General features: G+C 35.3%; 1 pseudogene across 1 annotated transcript in view; it reads right to left on the bottom strand.

The window, feature by feature from the left end:
* Nucleotides 1-7022: 7022 nt before the first annotated feature.
* The window catches only part of LOC147370737 (kinesin-like protein KIF3C pseudogene), a 71669-nt pseudogene continuing 54463 nt past the window's right edge, over nt 7023-24228 (bottom strand). The window contains exons 4-5 of the transcript XR_015166161.1: nt 12852-12973; nt 7023-7203 (exon numbers count right to left, since the gene is read on the bottom strand). The product of XR_015166161.1 is annotated as a kinesin-like protein KIF3C pseudogene (transcript). The remainder of the gene's footprint in view (nt 7204-12851; nt 12974-24228) is intronic.

The following is a 24228-nucleotide window of genomic DNA, read 5'->3' as shown; positions in this document are numbered from 1 at the left end:
CCTAAAGGAAAAGCATTTCTAAGAATAAACATTGCCTTTTTTTCCTGGCACTAAAATAAAATCTTGTATTTTAAAGATACCTCATTTGAATATTCTATACTCTGGATAAATTAAGAACTTTTTATTTCCATTTCAAAATGTGCTTTTCCTCAGGATACCTTTAAATAAAGATTTGCTCTGATGAATTTCAAATATAATGTTATTAATATTTAGAAAACAATGTAGTTATGTGGACTTTTTTGTATCTCACTTGTTATTTAAACAAAAATGCACCAATAATTCTGTTTATGTGAAATTCTTCTTAAACTTGGATATAACTCTCATGCACTAACTTTGTATTCAACTATATCTGTTGGGTAGATAAAGGATTACATCACAAATGGATAAATGAACAGAGGAATTAAATGAATGAATCCTTAGTTATGCATTATAACTAAAAAATATCACACTACCTTCTGAGTCATCTTAGAAAGGTCCAAAGGTCTGTGTATCACCAATGAATCTCTTTTACCAAATACAGTATCAAATATAGGAATAGTCATTAAATTAGTTTTGAACAGTTACATTTTGTTTACTTTGATCAAATTTATATTATACTATTATTCAAGTATGCTTATTCTATGTATATACACAGGCTTATATAGTTTTAAAGTTGTACAAAATAAAAGTCTGTGTATATATAAGGACAGTCCACTAATAACTTGATTATCGGACTGGATTAATGTTTCTTATTTGATATTAACAATATAAATCATTTTTCTGAGCATGAAAAGAACTACTCATTTCAGAATATATAACACTGATTGATTATATCTGTATACCTCTTTCCAGTCTCTGTTTCACTTATTTTGTCTCTTATTTCCTTCCTCCTAAAATTTTGAGCTACAATTGCTCTTTTTCTAGTTCCTTTAAGTAGGCCTGTGTTGCTATGAACTTCTCTCTTTGAACCATTTCTGCTGCAACCCATAATTTTGTTATGTCATATTTCTTTCATTTTTCTCTAGGTATTTTTTATTCTCCTCTGATTTCTTTGATGATCCATTGGTTGTTCAGTAGCAGGTTTTTTAATCTCTATGTTTTGTAGTTTTTCCTATTTACTCTTATGATTGATTTTTGAACTGAAGTGTGTCGCTCAGTTGTGTCCAACTTTATGACCATATGGACTGCAGCCCACCAGACTCCTCTGTGTGTGGAGTTCTCCAGGCAAGAATATTGGAGTGGGCAGCCACTCCCAGTTTCATACAATGTGATCTCAGAAGATCCCTGATAAAATTTCAATCTTCATAATTTACTGAAACTTGTTTTGTGACCTAATGAGTAATCTAGTCTAAAGTACTTTCCGTGTGAACTGAACAGTGTGTATTCTGTTGCTTTTGGGTGGAATGTTACCTTTATGTCTATTGAATTCATCAGATCTAATTATTCACCTAAGTTTATTTCCTTATTGATTCTCTGTAGAGAATCTGTAGAGATGATCTACCCATTGGTGTAAGTACATGTTAAAGCCCCCTATCATATTACTGAAAATTTCTGTTTTGGTCCTTTAATATTTGCTTTACATATCTTAGTGTTCCTTTTTTGGGTGCATATACATTTACAATGTTATTTCTTCCTTCTGGATTAATTATTTTATCATTATATAGTACTCTGTCTTTTTTTAGTCTTTGTTTTAATATCTATTTTGTTGGATATGAGTAGAGCTAATCCAGCCTTCTTTTTATTTCTATTTGCATGAATTATTTTTTCCCAAACTTTCATTTTCTGTGTCCTTTCTTTTGAAATAAATCTATTATAGGCAGCATACAGATGGGTCTTTTTCGCCATTCAGCCACTTTTTGACTGACAAATGCAGTCCATTTACACTTAAAGTAAATACTGATAGGTATAAAATTACTGCCAGTTTGCTAATTTGCTTCCTGTTTTTTATTGGTATTCCTCACTGTTCCTTTCTTCTCTTCATTCCTCCCTGTGATTTGCTGGTTCTCCTTAGGATTATGTTAGATTCCTTCATCATTTGCCCTTGGGCATTTAATACAAGATTGGAACCAGTATGCTGTTCCATGTCTGGTTCTAACTGTTGCTTCTTGACCTGAATACAGATTTCTCAGCAGGCAGATAAGGTGGTCTGGTATTCACATCTCTTGAAGAATTTTCCACAGTTTGTTGTGAAGCATATACATATATTTATTTGAATTTTATATATATGAATTTCCTGTGTCTATATCCAACCTTCCCTCCAAGAGTATGAATATTAAAAGAATTGACTATAGTTAAAAAATAAAAATACAAATAAATCAACAGTAAATATATTGTTAATGAGGATCTACATTTGGAACTAAAGTAAACCAAAACCAAAGTAACACACGTCTTCTAGCAGCCTCACTAATTTACTGATAAACCGTTGAATCCCTATAAAACAAAGCAGTTTTGAGCTAACAAACTTCAATGTTCCCCCCATTTTTTCCTGGTCTCTCTCAACAGTAATTTCCCTGTCCCACTACTTAGTATTTATTCTAATCGTGCCAGTCTCCTCTTGGTCACCTACTGATACTCCTCTGCTGTTAAAGATTTTGCTCATTTTACTACATGACAAAAGACTGCAAGAAGATGAAAAGCAGTGCTGAAGTGTACTTTCTCTCCAATGTATTGAGCTTTTTCAGAACTGCTCAGGCCTAACAGTGATACGTATAGGTCCTTCTATTCATGAAATAGGGAAGGGATGGTTTTCATGTTTATAACGTGTATACACATGCATATATTTCCAAGTTATTGGAATAGATACAGTTGTGTGAAAATGTATGCACTTTACTTTTCTTCTATGCAAACAAGAATCATAGTTTATTCATCTTTGAGTTCTTTGCACAGTGTGAAAAGCTATAATCTTGTCAGATAAATGTGAAATATATGTACCCACTTAGCACAAAACTATTGCTTCAATAATCTTGGTCACATTTTACAGCAGTTCTTTGAGAGAAGAGTTAAATATACTGTGTCTCAATTTCTTTTACTTTATAAATGGATGCAAGTATATTATTTTTATAGATTCATTTCTAGTGAAAATCTTTGGATCTTTACATTTATCTCACCACTACTACTGCTGCTGCTGCTGCTGCTTAGTTCCTAGACTCTTCTTTAATGTGTTCCAGATGAAACTTTTCCCTTATGAAGCTAAAAATGATTATGTACACTTATGAAATCAGTATGAATATCACAGTGAGTCTGGAACATTTTGATTTTCTACAAAAGCAGTTTTTGGTTTATTAATAAAACCTATACAGAGAGCCTGATAATAGTTTTCATTAATTACCTGAAATATTTGGCACATTTATTTGGTGGTCCAATTGTCTGATGAAATTCTAGTAGACTGTGGTTCATGGAAACCTTATCTTGCATCCTAAATATTAATGATCCCTAGTAACAATTTGCAAGTAAAAAAGAACTTCAAAATGCTTTAACAATGAATCTAGTCAACTACATCACTTTGCTTTTGAATCCCTAAACATTTCATATGCTGAAGAATTGTTCTTGCAAATCCATAAAAACATTATTCTCATTTGACAATTTCAGCAGATATCATATCTGGGAAAATAACAACTCTTCAGAATGCTGACCCTGATTTTTACTTCTGGTTCATTTTTACTTCAGTGTTCATAAATTGTCTTATTGTAGTGATTCATAAAATATTAAAAATAACCCATAATGTAAAGGAACACAATATTTATGGTTCACTTTATCTGTATAAGATTTACCTGAAGAATATATAAATAAAATTGATCAGAATATCCCAAAATAAGTGACAAAACATTTTGTGCTTATCTCTTTCCCCTTCTATTTTAAGTTATTTCATATTTCATCTGCCTTTCCATAAGTCCTATAAGTAATTCCCCAGATTTACTCCAGATAGTCTAAATCACCAGATGGTCAATACAGAAATCAGATTGAATATATTCTTTGCAGACAAAGATGGAGAAGCTCTATACAGTCACCAAAAACAAGAAGAGAGGCTGACTGTGGCTAAGATCATGAACTCCTTATTGCCAAATTCAGACTAAATTGAATAAAGTAGGGAAAACCACTAGACCATTTAGGTATGACCTAAATCAAATTCCTTACGCTTATACAGTGGAAGTGAGAAATAGATTCATGGGATTAGATATTATAGACAGAATGCCTGAAGAACGATGGTCAGAGGTTTGTGACATTCTACACGAGGTGGTGATCAAAATCATCCCCAATAAAAAGAAATACAAATAGGCAAAATGGTTGTCTGAGGAGACCTTGCAAATAGCTGAGAAAAGAAGAGAAACTAATGGAAAAGGACTGATCTTTTTAGGATGGACTGGTTGGACCTCCTTGCAGTCCAAGGGACTCTCAAGAGTCTTCTCCAACACCACAGTTCAAAGGCATCAATTCTTTGGCGCTCAGCCTTCTTCACAGTCCAACTCTCACATCCATCCATGACCAGTGGAAAAACCATAGCCTTGACTAGACAGACCTTTGTTGGCAAGGTAATATGGCTGCTTTTTAATATGCTATCTAGGTTGGTCATAACTTTCCTTCCAAGGAGTAAGCATCTTTTAATTTCATGGCTGCAATCACCATCTGCAGTGATTTTGGAGCCCCCCAAAATAAAGTCTGACACTGTTTCCCTATCTATTTTCCATGAAGAGATGGGACCAGATGCCATGAGCTTCGTTTTCTGAATGTTGAGCTTTAAGCCAACATTTTCCACTCTCCTCTTTCACTTTCATCAAGAGGCTTTTTAGTTCGTCTTCACTTCCTGCCATAGGGTGGTGTCATCTGCATATCTGAGGATATTGCTATTTCTCCCGGCAATCTTGATTCCAGCTTGTGCTTCCTCCAGCCCAGCATTTCTCATGATGTAAACTCCAATACTTTGGCCACCTCATGTGAAGAGTTGACTCATTGGAAAAGACCCTGATGCTGGGAGGGATTTGGGGCAGGAGGAGAAGGGGATGACAGAGGATGAGATGGCTGGATGGCATCACTGACTCGATGCACATGAGTTTGGGTGAACTCTGGGAGTTGGTGATGGAAGGGAGGTCTGGTGTGCTGCAATTCATGGGGTCGCAAAGAGTCGGACACGACTGACTGACTGAACTGAAGTGAATGGCAAAGTAGAAAAAGAAAGATATACCCATTTGAATGCAGAGTTTCAAAGAATAGCAAGGAGAGATAAGAAAGCCTTCCTCAGTGATCAATGCAAACAAATAGAGGAAAACAATACAATGGAAAAGACTAGAGATTGCTTCAAGAAAATTGGAGATACCAAGGGAACATTTCATGCAAAGATGGCCACAATAAAGGACAGACATGGTATGGACCTAACAGAAGCAGATGTTAAGAAGAGGTAGCAAGAATACACAGAAGTTCAATACAAAAAAGATCTTCATGACCCAGATAATCATGATGGTGTAATCACTCACCTAGAGCCAGACATCCTGGAATGTGAAGTCAAGCAGGCCTTAGGAAGCATCACTATGAACAAAGCTATTGGAGGTGATGGAATTCCAGTTGAGCTGTTTCAAATCCTAAAAGGTGATGCTGTGAAAATGCGGCACTCAACATATCAGCAAATTTGGAAGACTCAGCAGTGGCCACGGGACTGGAAAATTTTAATTTCAGTCCCAAAGAAAGTCAATGCCAAAGAATGTTCAAACTACCACACATCTGTACTCATGTCACACACTAGTAAAGTAATGCTCAAAATTCTCCACACCAGGCTTCAACAATACATGAACCATGAACTTCCAGATGTTCAAGCTAGATTTAGAAAAGGCAGATGAACCAGAGATCAAATTGCCAACATACACTAAATCATTGAAAAAGCAAAAATAGTTCCAGAAAAACATCTACTTCTGCTTTATTGACTATGCCAAAGCCTTTGACTAGGTGGATTACAACACAATGTAGAAAATTCTTAAAGAGATGGGAATACCAGACCACCTCATCTGCCTCTGAGAAATCTGTGTGCAGGTCAACAAGCCACAGTTAGAACTGGACATGGAACAACAGACTGGTTCCAAATCGGGAAAGGAGTATGTCAAGGCTGTTTATTGTCACCCTGCTTATTTAACTTATTTGCAGAGTACATCATGCAAAATGCAGGGCTGGATGAAGCACAAGTTGGATATAAGATTTCCAGGAGAAATAGCAATAACCTCAGATATGCAAATGACACCACCCTATGGCAGAAAGAAGAACTAAAGAGCCTCCTGATGAAAGAGGAGAGTAAAAAAGATGGCTTAAAATTCAACATTAAAAAAACGAAGATCATGGTATCTGGCCCCATTACTTCATGGCAAATAGATGGGAAATAATGGAAACAGTGAGAGACTTTATTTTGGGGGGCTCAAAATCACTGCAGATTGTGACTGCAACCATGAAATTAAAAAAAAAAGCTTCCTCTTTGGAATACAAGCTATTACTAATTTAGACAGCATATTAAAAAACAGAGACATTACTCTGCCAACAAAAGTTCATCTAGTCAAAGCTATGATTTTTCCAGTAATCATGTATGGATGTGAGTGTTGGATTATAAAGAAAATTGAGTGCTGAGGAATTGGTGCTATTGAACTATGATGTTGGAGAAGACTCTTGAAAGTCCCTGGACTGCAAGGAGATCAAACCAGTCAATGCTGAAGGAGATCAGTCCTGAATGTTCACTGGAAGGACTGATGCTGAAGCTGAAATTCCAGTTCTTTGGCCACCTGATGCAAAGAACCAACTCCTTGGGAAAGACCCTGATGCTCTTCAAGATTGAAGGCAAGAGGAGAAGTGGACAACAGAGGATGAGATGGTTGGATGGCATCACCAACACAGTAGACATGAGTTTGAGCAAGCTCTAGGAGTTGGTGATGGACAGGGAATTCTGGTGTGCTGCAATCCATGGAGTTGCAAAGAGTTAGACATGAGCGACTGAACTGTACTAATTCTCCAGCTGATTAATCTAATTCCTTGAGCAATTATTATATAATTCCTCATTAGAAATGACACATATCTTCATTTGGGAATAATTTTATTTGGCAACTAATGGACTACTACATCTGGTATATGTTACAAGCAAAGCAGGATATTAGGCACCGGTATTCTTTGTTTTCAGTCTGTTTCTTAGCATTTCTGAGCCCTTGGTCCAGGGAGACTGTCTGACCCTCCATTTTCTCTTATTTCATCCAATATGAGCTAGAAAAAAAAGACTGTGATTTGGCAGATTAACAGCACCTGTTATGACTTTTTCATTGTTGGTCATTGAGCAGACTACACACAACCAATGTTTTGCAAGGGCTGGATTCTTCACGGTGCATTCATTTTAAAACTCAAATGTGCGATACTATTTCTCTGTTTGCTGCATTCTCAGTTTTTTGTGATCCCTGCTGTTGAAATATTTAAAACCTTGAAAGTAATGACTGGAATGATACTTTCTCTTAAATTATCAATCATCTTAAATCATCAAAATTCATTTTTCATCAGAGTTAAGTGTTTAGAAAGCAACTTAATTATGCTAGATCCTGCCCTAAAACTAGTTTTTGTTTTTTTTTCTTAAAGCAAGAAAATATACTTTGTTCTTATTGCATGGTTCTTTTATTATTTTATTCTTCAGTGATTTTGCTTCAAGACATTTTATGCATTATAACCTTTAGTAGTGACATGAAATTCTTGCAAGATGATTTATTAGGAAGGCACACTTTTACCTTTAATATGTCAAAGAATCATATTTCTAGATAAAACATCTTTTTAGGTTTTCTTCTAGGGGAACAGACATAGGAAGTTATGCTGTCTGAACGATGGTCACTCAGTGGTAGTATTTCACTAGGAAACTCTTTTCTTTTAAATGATTATTTAATGACTTAATGTGATCTAGTTCTTGTGCAAAGGAGAAAAAATTAGGCATTTCTTACAAAAAAAAAAACCAAAACCCTAATTCTCTATAATGTGGAGATGAAAGTATAAATAAATCAATTTCAAATTATATGAGACTATATTAAAATATGAAAGAAAGGTTAAGAGCACAGGATATAAAATTTAGGGACCAGGATGATCAGAGTAAAGAATTTTGAACCGGGTGTTGAAAACTAGTAGTTGAAAATATGTAGCTGACTCTGATGGAAAGTCTAGAGCAAAGAAGTAAAACCAATAGTTATCCATGCAAAGGTGGTTAGAAACTTATCTGCTCAGTTGTTACTGAGGTCCTCAGTGAAGAACAGGGGCGAAGTTTGAGTGTTTTAGGTACAAACAGGAGAGTTTATATTGAAACCTTGTAGAATATCAATTTTTAAAATTTTGGATGAAAAAACAGGGACAAAGAGGACTAAGATGTGATAAAACAGATGAGAGACTATTTAGTAGAAAACTGTCAAAGGCCACTGAATGTTGGAATGGTGGGAAGCATATTCTGATGTAAGATGTGCTCAGCTGTATCAATGGATGTGGGAAATTAAAGTCTGAAAAAAATACTAGTGAATGTAGCAACCAAAATTTAGTATAACCTTACTCATAAACATTTTCAGTAAAGAATAAATTAGACTTCTGTGAAATATCTAGTCTTTCAAGTCTTAAGTTGTAAAGATTACTTCTTTTTATGTTCCTACAGTTTCACTATAACAATAACTACTGTCCACAGTCACTGCTTCCTCATGGTGGACACTTCTGCAAGCACTGTATAGCTTCATGCTCTGGAGGCCATTGGCCTCCACACACACATGCATACATGATGTGGATTAAGCAGAGATACCATATAAAATAAAAATCTATCCCTGTACTGGTTTACATTATTATCTTCTTTATTACAAAGAATATCTACTATTCACATCTGCTCACCATATACTCTCCCCTGTTCTCCTATAACAGCAGTTTGGTTTTTTTTTTCAAAATTTCATATTATTATTCCTTTACATAAGTATACATTAGATTTGATTATTGATCTTTTATATTATTCTTATATATTAATATTAAAATAAAATTGAGTTGAGCTTATTTTATCTCTATATTTGAACTGTATTTCTAATAGGACATATTTCTAGAACAGTAATGATTAAAGTGTATGTGTATCTTAGTTGACAGTTTATAAGGGTTCTACAACTCACATTTCCACCAGTAATTATAATGAATTCAATTTCCCCACCTCACCAGCCTGCTTATTTTCATTACATTTAAATTTTCACTAGTGGGACACATGTTCTATTGTTGTTTTAACTGCACATTAATTTGATTCATATTGGGATTTATTCTTACTGAAAATTTAGTTTTCTTCTTTTGTGAGGTGACTGTTTCTATTTGAAATTGATTTATAAGACTTACTTAGGTATTATAGTTATTTATTTATTTAGTAAGTGAACAGACAGTAACAAAGTTTTCTGAATTAATGACTTATTTTGTATAAAGGTTTTGTCCTTGGTGACTGTAGAAACTACCATAATCAGGTAACTACTTGCACTACTGTCCTCTAAGAAAATCAGGATACAGGCAAGCACACACAGCAAAATCTGCTCAGTTGTTACTGAGGTCCTCAGTGAAAATTACAATTTGTCTTGAATTATAAAATGAACTTTTCACATATTCTCAGTGCCATCTTCATTGATGCTTGTAAGAGTGTGTATATATATATATATATATATATATTCATACTGTGATAATGGATATATGCTTAATTTTAATTACTAATTCTACTTGTTGTGTATTTGGCATTATTTCCTATAGCACATCATGCTGTGAAATACATTCACACTGAGCTAATTCTTCCCATTCACATTAATGAAAAGAATAGGAACACATAATTTCTTAAAAGAACAGTAAGAGCCAAGTGCTAAAAAAAAAACCTGCTTTCACTTACATAGCTCTCTTAAGTAATTTTTCTACTAGCAAGTCAAATATTCAATCCACTGCATCAGAGAAACAGAATTCAATCTTTTATTTGATATAATTATTTCCCTCTCATGAACTTTTTGCCCCTGGCATATTTCTTGCTACGAATGTAAAATATTTTAATTCATTTATCAAAGAATTAAAAATGCTACAGATGTACCAGTGTTCACAGTAATTACGAAATATCAAGCAATATATGAAATATCAAAATTAAATCACACAATCCTTAGATTCATAAAATCCAGCAGGGACATTATGGTACTTCAGTAATTACTTATTTCTAACTGCAAATAATAAAGACTCAAGTCTTAGAGAAATAAATATTTATTATCAGATTTTTTTTCTCTCTCCCAGTATCACTTCAATGGAATAGATAAATTTAACACACAATTCACCATATGTTAAACTCTCCTTACCTTAATTGTCATTGCCTTGCTAATGGCAAAGCTAGTTAAATATGCAACTAAATATGGAAATCTCCTTTTTAAAATGAGGAAGAGACCACTAGAAAATGTTATAGGTCAAATTAGAATAAAAAAATTTTTAAGCTGTATTTCTTCTGTAAATATTGGTGGCATTGTAACTAGCATAAGACTGACTCGATCTAGACTCATTCATTTTGAAAAGTCCATCCTAGATAAAAATACAACTTTTATATAAGTAAATGGATTTTCTCTTTTGAAAAAGGCATCAAATAAAAACAATTTCAGTTATTATAATCAGATGCTCCATAAGACAATTACTTTCTTATCTGCTTACTATGATTTCCTACCTTCCAAATAAGTCATCTGAAGAAAAGCCAAAATGATTTGCTAGTATGCACATGTTGTTATTGTTGACTATGGAAAAAATGTTTTTTAAAAATAACATTTTCATGGAATCATAAATGATCATTTAGCAGTTTTAGTAACAAAACTTTAAATATTATAAATTAATATTTCAAATTTCTAAAGGGATCTTAGTAATAACAGAACTGTGGCTGGGGCAGGAGAAGATAGGCATTCACTTCAGGTGCAGGATTTAGGATGGGGCAAATAACTCAGCTTTCAAGATGAATGTCTAAAATGCAATATTTTAAAAATCCAACTTAATGCAAAAGATTAATGAGGAGCAAAATACAAAATTTGTAAATAAAGAAAAGGTCTGACTCTGCATTTGCATAACTCAACTACACTCAATTTCCTGTACTATTAATAAAATACACTCAATGCTGGCACAACTAAAATTGGAAAATTTGATTTCCTAACATTACACTACAAAGCCATGTTTTTAAAAATCATGATATTTTGTGGTAACAAAAAGAAAAATAAAGAAGGATAGATGATGATTTTGTATCTATCAATACTGAGATTAGACAAAAATGGTTCTCCAAAGAGAAATTATTCTCAAAAAGAGTAATTGCAATAAAATTCATTGATTACTATCTTTTGCTTTCTCTTCATTGATTCTTCCAATACAAACTTACAGTTCACAGGCATAATTTATTTATATTTTAAATATATCATTTATTTATATCATAAATTTTATATTGGATATAATTTATTATTCACTAATATTTATGTGGTTAACTTCTGTTTTGTGCTTCCCTTGAAGAAAACGAGTACGTCAAGGCTGTATATTGTCACCCTGCTTATTTAACGTATATGCAGAGTACATCGTGAGAAATGCTGAGCTCAAAGAAGCACAAGATGGAATCAAGATTGCCGGGAGAAATATCAATAACCTCAGATATGCAGATGACACCACCCTTATGGCAGAAAAGTGAAGAGGAACTCAAAAGCCTCTGGATGAAAGTGAAAGAGGAGAGTGAAAAAGTTGGCTTAAAGCTCAACATTCAGAAAACTAAGATCATGGCATCTGGTCCCATGACTTCATGGGAAATAGATGGGGAAACAGTGGAAACAGTGTCAGACTTTGCTTTTTTGAGCTCCAAAATCACTGCAGATGGTGACTGCAGCTATGAAATTAAAAGACGCTTACTCCTTGGAAGGGAAGTTATGACCAATCTAGATAGCATATTGAAAAGCAGAGACATTACTTTGCCAACAAAGGTCTGTCTAGTCAAGGCTATGGTTTTTCCAGTGGCCATGTATGGATGTTAGAGTTGGACTGTGAAGAAAGCTGAGCACCAAAGAATTGATGTGTTTGAACTGTGGTGTTAGAGAAGACTCTTGAGAGTCCCTTAGACTGCAAGGAGATCCAACCAGTCCATTCTGAAGGAGATCAGCCCTGGGATTTCTTTGGAAGGAATGATGCTAAAGCTGAAGCTCCAGTACTTTGGCCACCTCATGCGAAGAGTTGACTCATTGGAAAAGACTCTGATGCTGGGAGGGATTGGGGGCAGGAGGAGAAGGGGACGACAGAGGATGAGATGGCTGGATGGCATCACCGACTCGATGGACATGAGTTTGGGTGAACTTCGGGAATTGGTGATGGACAGGGAGGACTGGTGTGCTGCGATTCATGGGGTCGCAAAGAGTCGGACATGACTGAGCGACTAAACTGAATTGAATAATTAAACTTTCACTGAGAGAACCCTCTGGAAATTTCTGCCATGCACCAGTCAGTAAGTAACCAAGAAATGTAGTCAAATCACCTACAGTAGCAGCAAATGTTAACTCTAAAATTGGTTTAGGAGTTGGTGGAACTTCTTAACAAGGTCAAATAAGGAATATTTTGAAGATACCCATTTCCATAAACCATTGATTCTATCTTTATCTTTAAATCCAATTAGCAACTATTTTTGTGCCACTGCATAGTATATTTGTCCTTTTGACAAAACTATACTATTTGTTTAAAATGTTTACTGAAGTAAAATTTATTCAGAATTGTTTAAAAGTAGAAAGTTACAGATTTAAGAAATAAGAGAATTCAGGTTAGGAATATGCTAAGCACGGCAATCTTATTTTAGTAAAGAGTTACTAAAACAGAGTCTGAAATGAAAAGCAGAGATAGTAGAAATAACTTACTGAAAGCAGATGGTTGCCATAGTGATGAGATACATTCACTCTTGTGTTGATTGAAGGGAACTAGCAGAGGCCACAGAGGATGGATGTCTTTGGGAACCTTTTTTTTCCCCAACTTTTCTGTCCTAGTAAAAGATGGAGAGATTTAAGGTCAGAGAGAGCATGAAGATATTACAAATGAGAAAATTCTTCTTTAACCCAGCAATTATTAGCAGAATTAACTCCAAAATTATGTGGTCCAAATGATGGGGCAAATATTTAATAAAAATTTAATAAAAGTTGAGCTGGTGTGGCCAATAGATTCTACCTTGAGTATTATTCTTAACTGATTTGGTCATAGATGCCAGAATGCAGTTTAAAATAGACAAGCCACTGGTTCCTGGAAACAAAGGTGCAAGTATTCCTGTTAGCTTTTGGAATGTGAGCCAGGGAATAGCACACAGGGATCAAAGTGCTTTTCAGTAAAAGAACCAACAAAACAAAACTATTGGTGCATAGAAGAATCTATAATCCTAACCAAATTAGTAATGTCTATAACCCGTGCCTCAAGCCTAGAGCTATTCATAGCCAAAATACCAGCATATAAAATCATAAACAAAAAAGAAAGAAATATCAGACTTTATAAAAAGTGAGAAAGTACTTTAAAAAATAGTTTATTTGGACTACTTCTTGTATTTTCACTATAAAATCAATTTCTCTTGAGTATATACTTGTGGAAATATTTTATTATTTTAAATTTATTATTTTAATTGGAGACTAATTACTTTACAATATTGTATTGGTTTTGCCATACATCAACATGAATCCACCAAGGATGTACACATGTTCCCCATCCTGAACCCCCTCCCCCCTCCCTCCCCATACCATCCCTCTGGGTCATCCTAGTGCACCAGCCCCAAGCATCCTATACCCTGCATCGAAACTGGACTGGTGACTAGTTACTTATACGATATTATTCATGTTTCAATGCCATTCTCCCAAATCATCCCACCTTCACCCTCTGTCATAGAGTCCAAAAGACTGTTCTATACATCTGTGTCTCTTTTGCTGTCTTGCATACAGGGTTATCATTACCATCTTTCTAAATTCCATATATATGCGTTAGTATACTGAATTGGTGTTTTCCTTTCTGGCTTACTTCACTCTGTATAATGGACTCCAGTTTCATCCACCTCATTAGAACTGATTCAAATGTATTCTTTTTAATGGCTGAGTAATACTCCATTGTGTATATGTACCACTGCTTTCTTATCCATTCATCTGCTGATGGACATCTAGGTTGCTTCCATGTCCTGGCTATTATAAACAGTGCTGCGATGAACACTGGGGTACACGTGTCTCTTTCAATTCTGGTTTCCTTGGTGTGTATGCCCAGCAGTGGGATTGCTGGGTCATAAGGCAGTTCTATTTCCATTTTTTTAAGGAATCTCCACACTGTTCTCCATAGTGGCTGTACTAAGTTTGCATTCCCACCAACAGTGTAAAAGGGTTCCCTTTTCTCCACACCCTCTCCAGCATTTATTGCTTGTAGACTTTTGGATTGCAGCCATTCTGACTGGTGTGAAATGGTACCTCATTGTGGTTTTGATATGCATTTCTCTGATAATGAGTGATGTTGAGCATCTTTTCATGTGTTTGTTAGCCATTTGTATGTCTTCTTTGGAGAAATGTCTATTTAGTTCTTTGGCCCAGTTTTATTGGGTCGTTTATTTTTCTGGAATTGAGCTACAGGAGTTGCTTGTATATTTTTGAGATTAGTTGTTTGTTAGTTGCTTCATTTGCTATTATTTTCTCCCATTCTGAAGGCTGTCTTATCACCTTACTTATAGTTTCCTTTGTTGTGCAGAAGCTTTTAATTTTAATTAGGTCCCACTTGTTTATTTCTGCTTTTATTTCTAATATTCTGGGAGGTGGGTCATAGAGGATCCTGCTGTGATTTCGGAGAAGGCAATGGCACCCCACTCCAGTACTCTTGCCTGGAAAATCCCATGGACGGAGGAGCCTGGTAGGCTGCAGTCCATGGGGTCTCAAAGAGTCGGACACGACTGAGCGACTTCACTTTCACTTTTCACTTTCATGCATTGGAGAAGGAAATGGCAACCCACTCCAGTGTTCTTGCCTGGAGAATCCCATGGACGGGGGAGCCTGGTGGGTTGCCGTCTATGGGGTCGCACAGAGTCGGACACGACTGAAGGACTTAGCAGCAGCAGTAGCAGCTGTGATTTATGTTGGAGAGTTTTTTGCCTATGTTCTCCTCTTAGAATTTTATAGTTTCTGGTCTTACATTTAGATCTTTAATCCATTTTGAGTTTATTTTTGTGTATAGTGTTAGAAAGTGGTCTAGTTTCATTCTTTTATAAGTGATTGACCAGTTTTCCCAGCACCACTTGTTAAAGAGATTGTCTTTTCTCCATTGTATATTTTTGCCTCCTTTAAAGACCTATATATAGAAAGCTATAAAACACTGGTGAAAGAAATCAAAGAGGACACTAATAGATGGAGAAATATACCATGTTCATGGATCGGAAGAATCAGTATAGTGAAAATGAGTATACTACCCAAAGCAATCTATAGATTCAATGCAATCCCTATCAAGCTACTAACGGTATTTTTCACAGAACTAAAACAAATAATTTCACAATTTGTATGGAAATTAAAAAAACCTCGAATAGCCAAAGTAATCTTGAGAAAGAAGAATGGAACTGGAGGAATCAACCTGCCTGACTTCAGGCTCTACTACAAAGACACAGTCATCAAGACAGTATGGTACTGACACAAAGACAGAAATATAGATCAATGGAACAAAATAGAAAGCCCAGAGATAAGTTCACACACCTATGGAAATATTTTTGAAAATTTTATCTTTGCATTGGGGATATATGTAGACCTATAATTGATTCATGTTGAAGTTTGACAGAAAACAACAAAATTCTGTAAAGCAATTATCCTTCAATTAAAAAATAATTAAAAGAAGAATACATTTAATAAGTTAAATTAGTTTTGACTGAGAAGTTGATTTGCGTCTGGGAGAGAGAAGAAATAGACCTAACATAAGAAAAATGAAATAAACTACACTCTATTGAAAACAAAACTAATGTCCAAGGAAATTTAGGACTCTGAGGGGATAGAATATGATATATGGATTTGCTTATCAGGATATTTTCTAGTAAGCATATTTGTATTGAGTTTTCAATAAAGAATAATTTTGTATGGAAAATGACATAATAATGGTTTCCAAACATTGTCACATCTTTCCTTCAAGAAAAAATAATGCAGAACTAAAATATACCAAAAGATAAATGCAGAACTATCCCGGTTGAATCAGGAATGGAGGAATGGGTACCTCAAATGCTCAGATCATTTTGCAACCATTGCTTCTTCTCCCACCAACTCACAACTGGCTTTGTGATATTCCTTTTGATAAGAATCACTGGAAAACAACTTAGACTGGAGTTTGGACAAACTCTCTATATATGAATGTCAGACTAGTTTTTAATAACTGAAGATATTAATATCCAACAATAGCTTCCTTTTAACTTCATTTTAGCAAATGAATGATAATCAAAAAGAAAGCAAGAACATGCTACCATGTGGAGACTGTGTGGACACAGAAATAACTCAGAACAGAGAGATTTATTAGAAGGCTAAACATTAATCCAGGAAAGAAGTGGCTGTGTTCTAAATCATGATAGAAATCTTGGACAAATGGGACAGAAGAATGAATAGGTTCAAAAAAATATTTGGATGATAGGACTCAGAGGATTAGATGGTTTGATTTCTTACTGGCTATGGGAAAGATAAGAAGGAGGAATAAGTCAAGGAAGAATGGATTTTTGGCTCAACAGTGGAGTGAGTGATACTAATCCACAAGATAATAAATTTAGGCTGAGTGATTTGAGTTTGACACATGTGGAGTTTCTGAGGTCCCTGAGAAATTTTAAGTGGAGATGCTGAATTCATAGAGTTTTAGGTCCATATATCAAGTAAGAGCCAGAAGAATGCAGATATACAGATACATATATATCTGTATATATGTATATACACAGACACATATATGTATATAGCTGACAATTGAAGCAATGAAAATTGATGATATCAAGTTGAATGTAGAGAGTGAAACTGTAAGGAAAATAAAGGTAGAGCAAAGGAGAGGAAAATAATAGAAGGGGATTTATAGAAGATGTTTGTTGAGTAGAGAGCATGAGATGAGGAGCCTACTCATAAGAATAAAATGGTAGTCACAAAATATGTTTCTCCAGAGCTATTCTTACTCAGGTGAATATCCTTTTAAAACTTTTGTTCCACTACTAAGCATCAAAAGTCCAGATACATAGCAGTATTATTTACCTTTATGAACATCCAAGACAAATACTAAATAATTGGATAATGAACTTAGATTACTGAAAATCTAAGGCTATGTCTCCACTTCTAGATATTCTAGGTTCAGAAATGATTTAGCTCCTTTTTGACTGGTGAATGTGATTGGAAATTCTATTAAATACTGGCTTTTGTTTGTAAATTGTAAGTCAAAATCCAATAAGGTAACTACTTTAACAGATTAGAATCAAATAACTGTGTTTAATCTATAAAGATAATTTAAAAGATAAAAAAAAAAAACTCAAAAACATTTGCTTTCCAAAAAAACAAGTTCTATTGGAAGAAAATCTGGAGTAAATCAAAATTTGAACTATACCAGAGCAATTCTAAATCATGATGGTTGGTCACATAGTTTTAAGGCATAAATAATAAGAAAGCACAACACATTAAACACAGGATTATAGAAATAATTTTTCAAAGGGAAGAAATAAAAAAATAAAAACTCAAAGTTTAATTTCTTTACAAATTATTTTAGTAAATTGGACTCTAGGTGTCTCAGGCATAGCAGATTCCTACTGTGTACCAGAACAGTGCTTTCCAGCCATCTGTCTTACATTCTTAATATGATCTCTTTACAACTGTTATGAAAATTTAGTATTGTTAAAACTATCTTACAGGTTAGAAAACTAAGGTTAACAGAAATGAAAATTACATAGGAAGTAAATAATGCAGCAAAAAATTTCACTTTGGTGTGTTACTTTTCCATTCTAAATAGAAAAGTGGTTGTCTTCAATTTCTTCAGCAGTATCTTATAACTTTTGGAGTAGATATCTTTTGCCTCTTTAGGTAGGTTTATTCCTAAGTATTTTTTGTTTTCTTTTTGACCCCAAAATAAATGGAATTCTTTCTTTAACTTCTATTTCTGATACTTTGTTCTTATATTATTAACTTTTTAAAGTTGTTACATCATTATTTGTTTCTAGGTTTACATATAATTGACTAATCTACCACAGTGGGATAATACAGTAATTGCTGCCAAGTCGCTTCAGTCGTGTCCGACTCTGTGCGACCCCATGGACTGCAGCCGACCAGGCTTCTCCGTCCATGGGATTCTCCAGGTAAGAACACTGGAGTGGGTTGCCATTTCCTTCTCCAAATACAGTAATTATGTTAATACAAATAATTTCTCCCATTTTGCATGTAAAAGAACAAAACATGTAGCCCAACAGATGCTAAGGGCTGAGGTCTAGGGAAGGAATCCATAGCATGGCAGATAAGGAAATAAGCAGATAGCATGTTCTGACTGGGCTATCTTCCTGTCCTTAGTAATATGCCTAAAAAACTCTGTCACCCAACTAGATGTGGGTAAAGGAGTTCTGACAGGAGACTGACATTACCAAGGCACAGAATAGATTAGAGAAATGTGGAAAATATATCTCAGAAAGGGTAAACAAAAAATATTCAACATAACTGCTAATTGCAGGGATGTGATACTCTGAATATTTTATGCACTAATGATGTCATTTCACATAGTCCACAAAGATTATCTCTTATATTATTTGAAAATAAGATAGCTTTTAGAAGATTCTTTCATTCATTATGCTTTAATTTACATAATATAATTAGTTCATACTCTTATTGGTATTCTGACTTGCCATAACAATCCTTCATTTTCAAACACTTCTTGTATGCTTCTTTTAAATTTTGGCTGCATAATTTCCACTTAACCTCTGCACCCGTGTTGCTCTTTCAATTTCCATAATCAACTAACCATAATTTCTCTTTTGAGTAATGTTCTGTCTAAAATCCTGACTGGTTTTACTTTTATTTATAAATTTTAACCTGTTCTGTATTGTCCCCTTTTGTCACATAAAATTATGAATCCAGAAGAAAACAAATATTTCAAGAGATAATTTTTCCACAAGTCACTTTTTTAGATAACTAGAATGAGGTATGTTGATAAAAAATGTTCTCCAGAAGACAAACAATTTAAATGAGATATCCATCATCTAGTAGTCAGTTGTACTCCTATAGTGTCTTAAGAGATATAGTTAATCAGATTAATACACATATATTCTATTTAAAGAAATGTTAATGTATATCTTCTCAACATATGCGTTATCTCAATATTTTTCAAATGAGTAAACTGAAACATAAATCATATGTATGCTGACAATCAGCAAAAAAATAATGATGAAATACCAATTCCAACCAGATTTACCATCTCAATAGTTTACACACACATCACTGCATTTTAAGGCTTGTGTACACAGACTCTTATAATCTCACTTTTAGAGGATAAAATATTAGTCTTTTATTTTTGCATTATAAGAAAGTCCTGAGTTTCTAAATATTTTTAACTTATCAGTCCTTTACAAGGAAATAACTGGACAGCAGAAACATATAACAGGTCAGCATTTATAGGACAGCATTTATAGGAGACCATGGCATGATAAGAACAATAATCTGAGCTTGCAACTGTTGCCATCCATCATATAGGAAATACAAATAGAGCTGATATTTGGGAAACGGATATATGCTGGCAAATCTGGGTTTAAATTATAAGCAGTTGCTAATGCTTTTCATTGGGCTTTTCTCAGGAAGTATTTTTTTTTTTTTTTTCTCATTAAAAGCAAGTTGACAACTCAACATAACAGGTAGGGCAAACAAATGACTCAGGTCTAGCAACAGAGGGTAGGAACCATTTCTGTAATCAAATGGAAATCTCAGTAGCATTATGAAAGTAAGGAGAGCATCTGCATTTGAATTTTGCCAAAAAGACAGATGCTCTTGGAACAGCCCCTTCCACTGCTGGTGGCTAAATCCCAGTAGGGTACTACTGTAATGCTATTCTGATTATATTTTATTATTTTACTCATAGGCATGTTTTACTCAGAATATTGCAACTTCAATGGACATTAAATGGCATGTGTTCACATTAGACTTTCACTGGCAGTTCCAGTCTATGTGAAATATTCTAGTCTAAGAAGAATTTGACCCCAGTCTTGCTGAAAACATTCCCCTTTTTAAATTTAGCTCTAATACTTTAACATACAAAGGTTTCCTGCCTGCCAATGCAGGAGATGCGAGTTTGATCCCTGGGTCAGGAAGATGCCCTGGAGAAGGAAATGGCAACTCACTCCAGTATTCTTGCCTGGGAAATTCCATGGACAGAAGAGCCTGGTGGGCTACAGTCCATGGGGTCACAAAGAGTTGCACACCACTAAGTGACTGAACACCAGCACAGAGGCCTCAGTTTTACAAACATAAAAGAAAATTATTCAAACGGAAACCAACAGGATCCTGTAAGGCCTTCTTGGGAACAGACTGCCTTCTCCCAACACACATACAACCCCAGGTCCCCTAGCTCTTGTTTTTAGAAAAGCTTTATCTTCTTCTGCCTTCCCTGAGTTACAAAGAGCAAATTTAATCAGAAAAGTGAGAAAAGGCAAAAATAAAGGAAAGCACTCAAGCAAGACAAAATAATAATAGTTTAGCCATAAAACAAAGTTCAGGACCCTTAGTTCCTCCTCAAAGGCCATAGATAATATATTGAGCCATGTCTTCAAGTTATTTTGCTGATACTAAAACCCCCATCTGGTAGAGGAGGTTAACTGCATGCTGAACACCAACACAAAGACCCCAGACCAGGTGCAACCAGAAGGCTGATGTCTGAGATTCCTGAATCATCCTGTTACCTCACCCCCAATCAGAGAACTGTGCATGAGCTGACCATGCACCCTACAACCCCTCCATCACATTGGTTTTAAAAAACACTTCCCCCAAAGCCATCAGAAAATTTGGGTCTTTTGAGCACAAGCTTTCCATTCTCCTTGCTTGGTACTCTGCAACCAACACTGTACTTTCCCTCACCACAACCTGGTGTCAGTAGACTGGCTTTGCTGCATGTCTGGTGAGAAGGCTCAAAGTGGTTTTGTAGAAAGCCTACAGTCACTAGACATAAGACATTTCTTAACATTGTAAAATTATGTCAGAAACACTGAGAAAGAAGATATATTTATCAAGGACTGTGCATGCATTCTCAAGCAGCAGGGGACCAGCTGAACAAGCTCCAAGGACAGGCGTGAGTTGCTGCTGCTATCTCAGATTCCAGAGGTGGGCACAGATCCCTACTATTGCCAAGGGTCCTGTAAGTGGGTGCTGGTCATGCCTCCTCTTGCCCAGGAGACTACATGAACCATCAAACATCCTGAACACTCCCTATCAAAGGGATAATGACCAGCATATGCCAAGGAAAGAGATGGCTAACATCCAAAATAAAAGTAGCCCTCACATTAAAAAAAAAAAAAATTAAACCCACATAAGCTACTCAGGGATATTCCTGACTGGAAAAGCCCTCCAAGACTATAGTAAAGAACTATTTTCCCTAAACTCACGAGTGAAAGCCACTCAGCCATGTCTGACTCTTTGTGACCGCATGGACTATACAATCCATGGAATTATCCAGGCCAGAATAATGGAATGGATAGCTTTTCCCTTTTGCAGGGGATCTTCTCAACCCAGGAATTGAATCAGGGTCTCCTGCATTGCAGGCTGATTCTTTACCAACTGAGCTATCAGGGAAGCACTAAACTCACAAAGTATGAGAAATAAAGGTAAAATAAGGAAGGAGATGAACCACTCCCAGCTAAAGGATCAAGAGAATTTCCCTGAAGGAACAAACAATTAAAAAGACATCTTCATACTAACAGACACTGAGTTCAAAAAAAGAATGTAAATACTGAGGGAATGAAGAAAAGCTATCAATAGAAATGCAGATTACTATAAAAAACTATAAACTATAAGGAGGAGCCAAGAAAAATTAGAAAATTATTTTGCCAAGTTAAAAGCTGGTATATGGGCAATGAAGCAGAATGAATCATGCAAAAGAAAGAAGGTTATCCAGAAGGTAGAATAATGGAAATTACACAATCAGTATAGCAGACAGAAAGCCAAATGAAAAGTGAAAGCACTATAACAGACCTATGGGATAATATAATGTATGCCAATCTACAAAGAAATCCAGAAGGAGAATAAAAAGGGGATCGAAAATGTATTTAAAGAAATCACGGCTGAAAATTCCCCAAACCTAAAGAAGGAAAAGGATATCCAGACACAGAAAACACAAAGGATCCCAAGGAAGATGAAATCAAACAGACTTACAAGACAGATTAAAAAAAAAAAAAAGTCAAAAATTCTAAAGGCAGCAAGAGAAAAACAGAGTCAATTGCAAGGAAATCTCCCTAAGGCTATCAGCTGAATTCTCTACAGAAACAGTGACGGCCAGAAGGGAGTGGAACAATTTATTCAAGGTCTTGAAACGTTCTGTGGTCTAGAATATTCTACACAGCAAGACTATCATTTAGAATAGGAAAAGAAATAAACACTTTCTCAGACAAGCAAAAGTCAAAAGAATATAACAATAGTAAACCTACACTAATAGGAATATTGAAAGTGAAAGTGAAAGTGAAGTCGCTCAGTCGTGTCTGACTCTTTGCGACCCCACGACTGTAGCCTACCAGGCTCCTCTGTCCATGGGATTTTCCAGGCAACAGTACTGGAGTGGATTGCCATTTCCTTCTCCAGGGGATCTTCCCAACCCAGGGACTGAACCCAGGTCTCCTGCACTGTAGACAGATGCTTTACTGTCTGAGCCACCAGGGAATATTGAAAGGTCTTCTCTAAATAGAAAAGAAGCAAGAAGATATGGGAAACAGGAAATCACAGTTGTAAAGTAAATCACTTAAACAAGCCAGTATTCAGATCAAAAGGAAAAAAAGACTATATAAGAAAGCAATGAAACACAAAGAAAGAGCATAAATATTATCATAAAGATGTAAAAAAGGATATTAAAATAATGAAATGGGGATGAGAAAGATTCACAAAAACCAAAAAGAATAGAACACAAGCTTAAAATAAAAGGAAACCTCCAAACCACACACACACATACAAAAGGAAAAAAAAAAAGGCAGAGAAACAACTGGAAAACAAGGTTTAAAACGGTAATACATACATATGTATCAATAATTACTTTAAATGACTGAATACTACAATCAAAAGACATAGAGTGGTAGGTAGAATTTTTTTTAAAAGTCTATAATATGCTGGCTCCAATGGACCCACACACACAGATTAAAAGTGATGGGATAGAAAAATATATTTCATGTGAACAGAAAGGACAGGAAAGTGGGAGTTGCAATACTTACCAGAAAAAAATACACTTTAAAACAAAGGCCATGAAAAATATAATGAAGGATACTAATAATAAAAAGGATCAGTAAAAGAGGAGGCTTTACAGTCATCAATATATATGCATCTAATGTGTGTGTGACTGTTTTAATCACTCAGTTGTGTCTGACTCTTTGTGACCCCACTGACTATAGCCCACTAGACTCCTCTGTCCATGGAATTCTCTAGGCAAGAATACTGGAGTGGGTTGTAATTTCCTTCTCCAAGGGCTCTTCCCTACCTAGGGATTGGAACTGGGTCTTCTACATTGCCAGCAGATTCCTTACCATCTGTGACACCAGGGAAGCCTAATGTAAGAGCACACAAATACATAAAATAAATACTAACAAACAAAAAGGGAGAAATTGATGGGAACACAGTAAGAGTAGAAGACTTTAATAACCTACTCACATCAATGGACAGATATTCAACACAGAGAAATAAGGCAATCAGTTCAGTTCAGTCATTCAGTCGTGTTCAACTCTTTGCAACCCCATGGACTGCAGCACGCTAGGCTTCCCCATCCATCACAAACTCCCAAAGCTTGCTCAAACTCATGTCCATCAAATGGGTGATGCCATCCAACCATCTCATCCTCTGCCATCCCCCTTATCCTCCTGCCTTCAATCTTTCCCAATATCAGGGTCTTTTCCAATGAGTCACTTCTTCACATCACATGGCCAAACTATTGGCGTTTCAGCTTCAGCATCAGTCCTTCCAATGAATATTCAGGACTGATTTCCTTTAGGATGGACTGGTTGGATCTCCTTGCAGTCCAAGGGACTCTCAATAGTCTTCTTCAACACCACAGTTCAAAAACATCAATTCTTTAGCA

The sequence above is a fragment of the Bos grunniens genome, chromosome 6 (genome assembly GCF_055505025.1).
Source record: "Bos grunniens cultivar Pamir isolate PY7600 chromosome 6, Bosgru_T2T1.0, whole genome shotgun sequence".
NCBI lineage: Eukaryota > Metazoa > Chordata > Mammalia > Artiodactyla > Bovidae > Bos > Bos grunniens.
The sequence above is the reverse complement of the archived record's forward strand: the minus strand, read 5'-3'. Positions and strand labels throughout refer to the sequence as shown.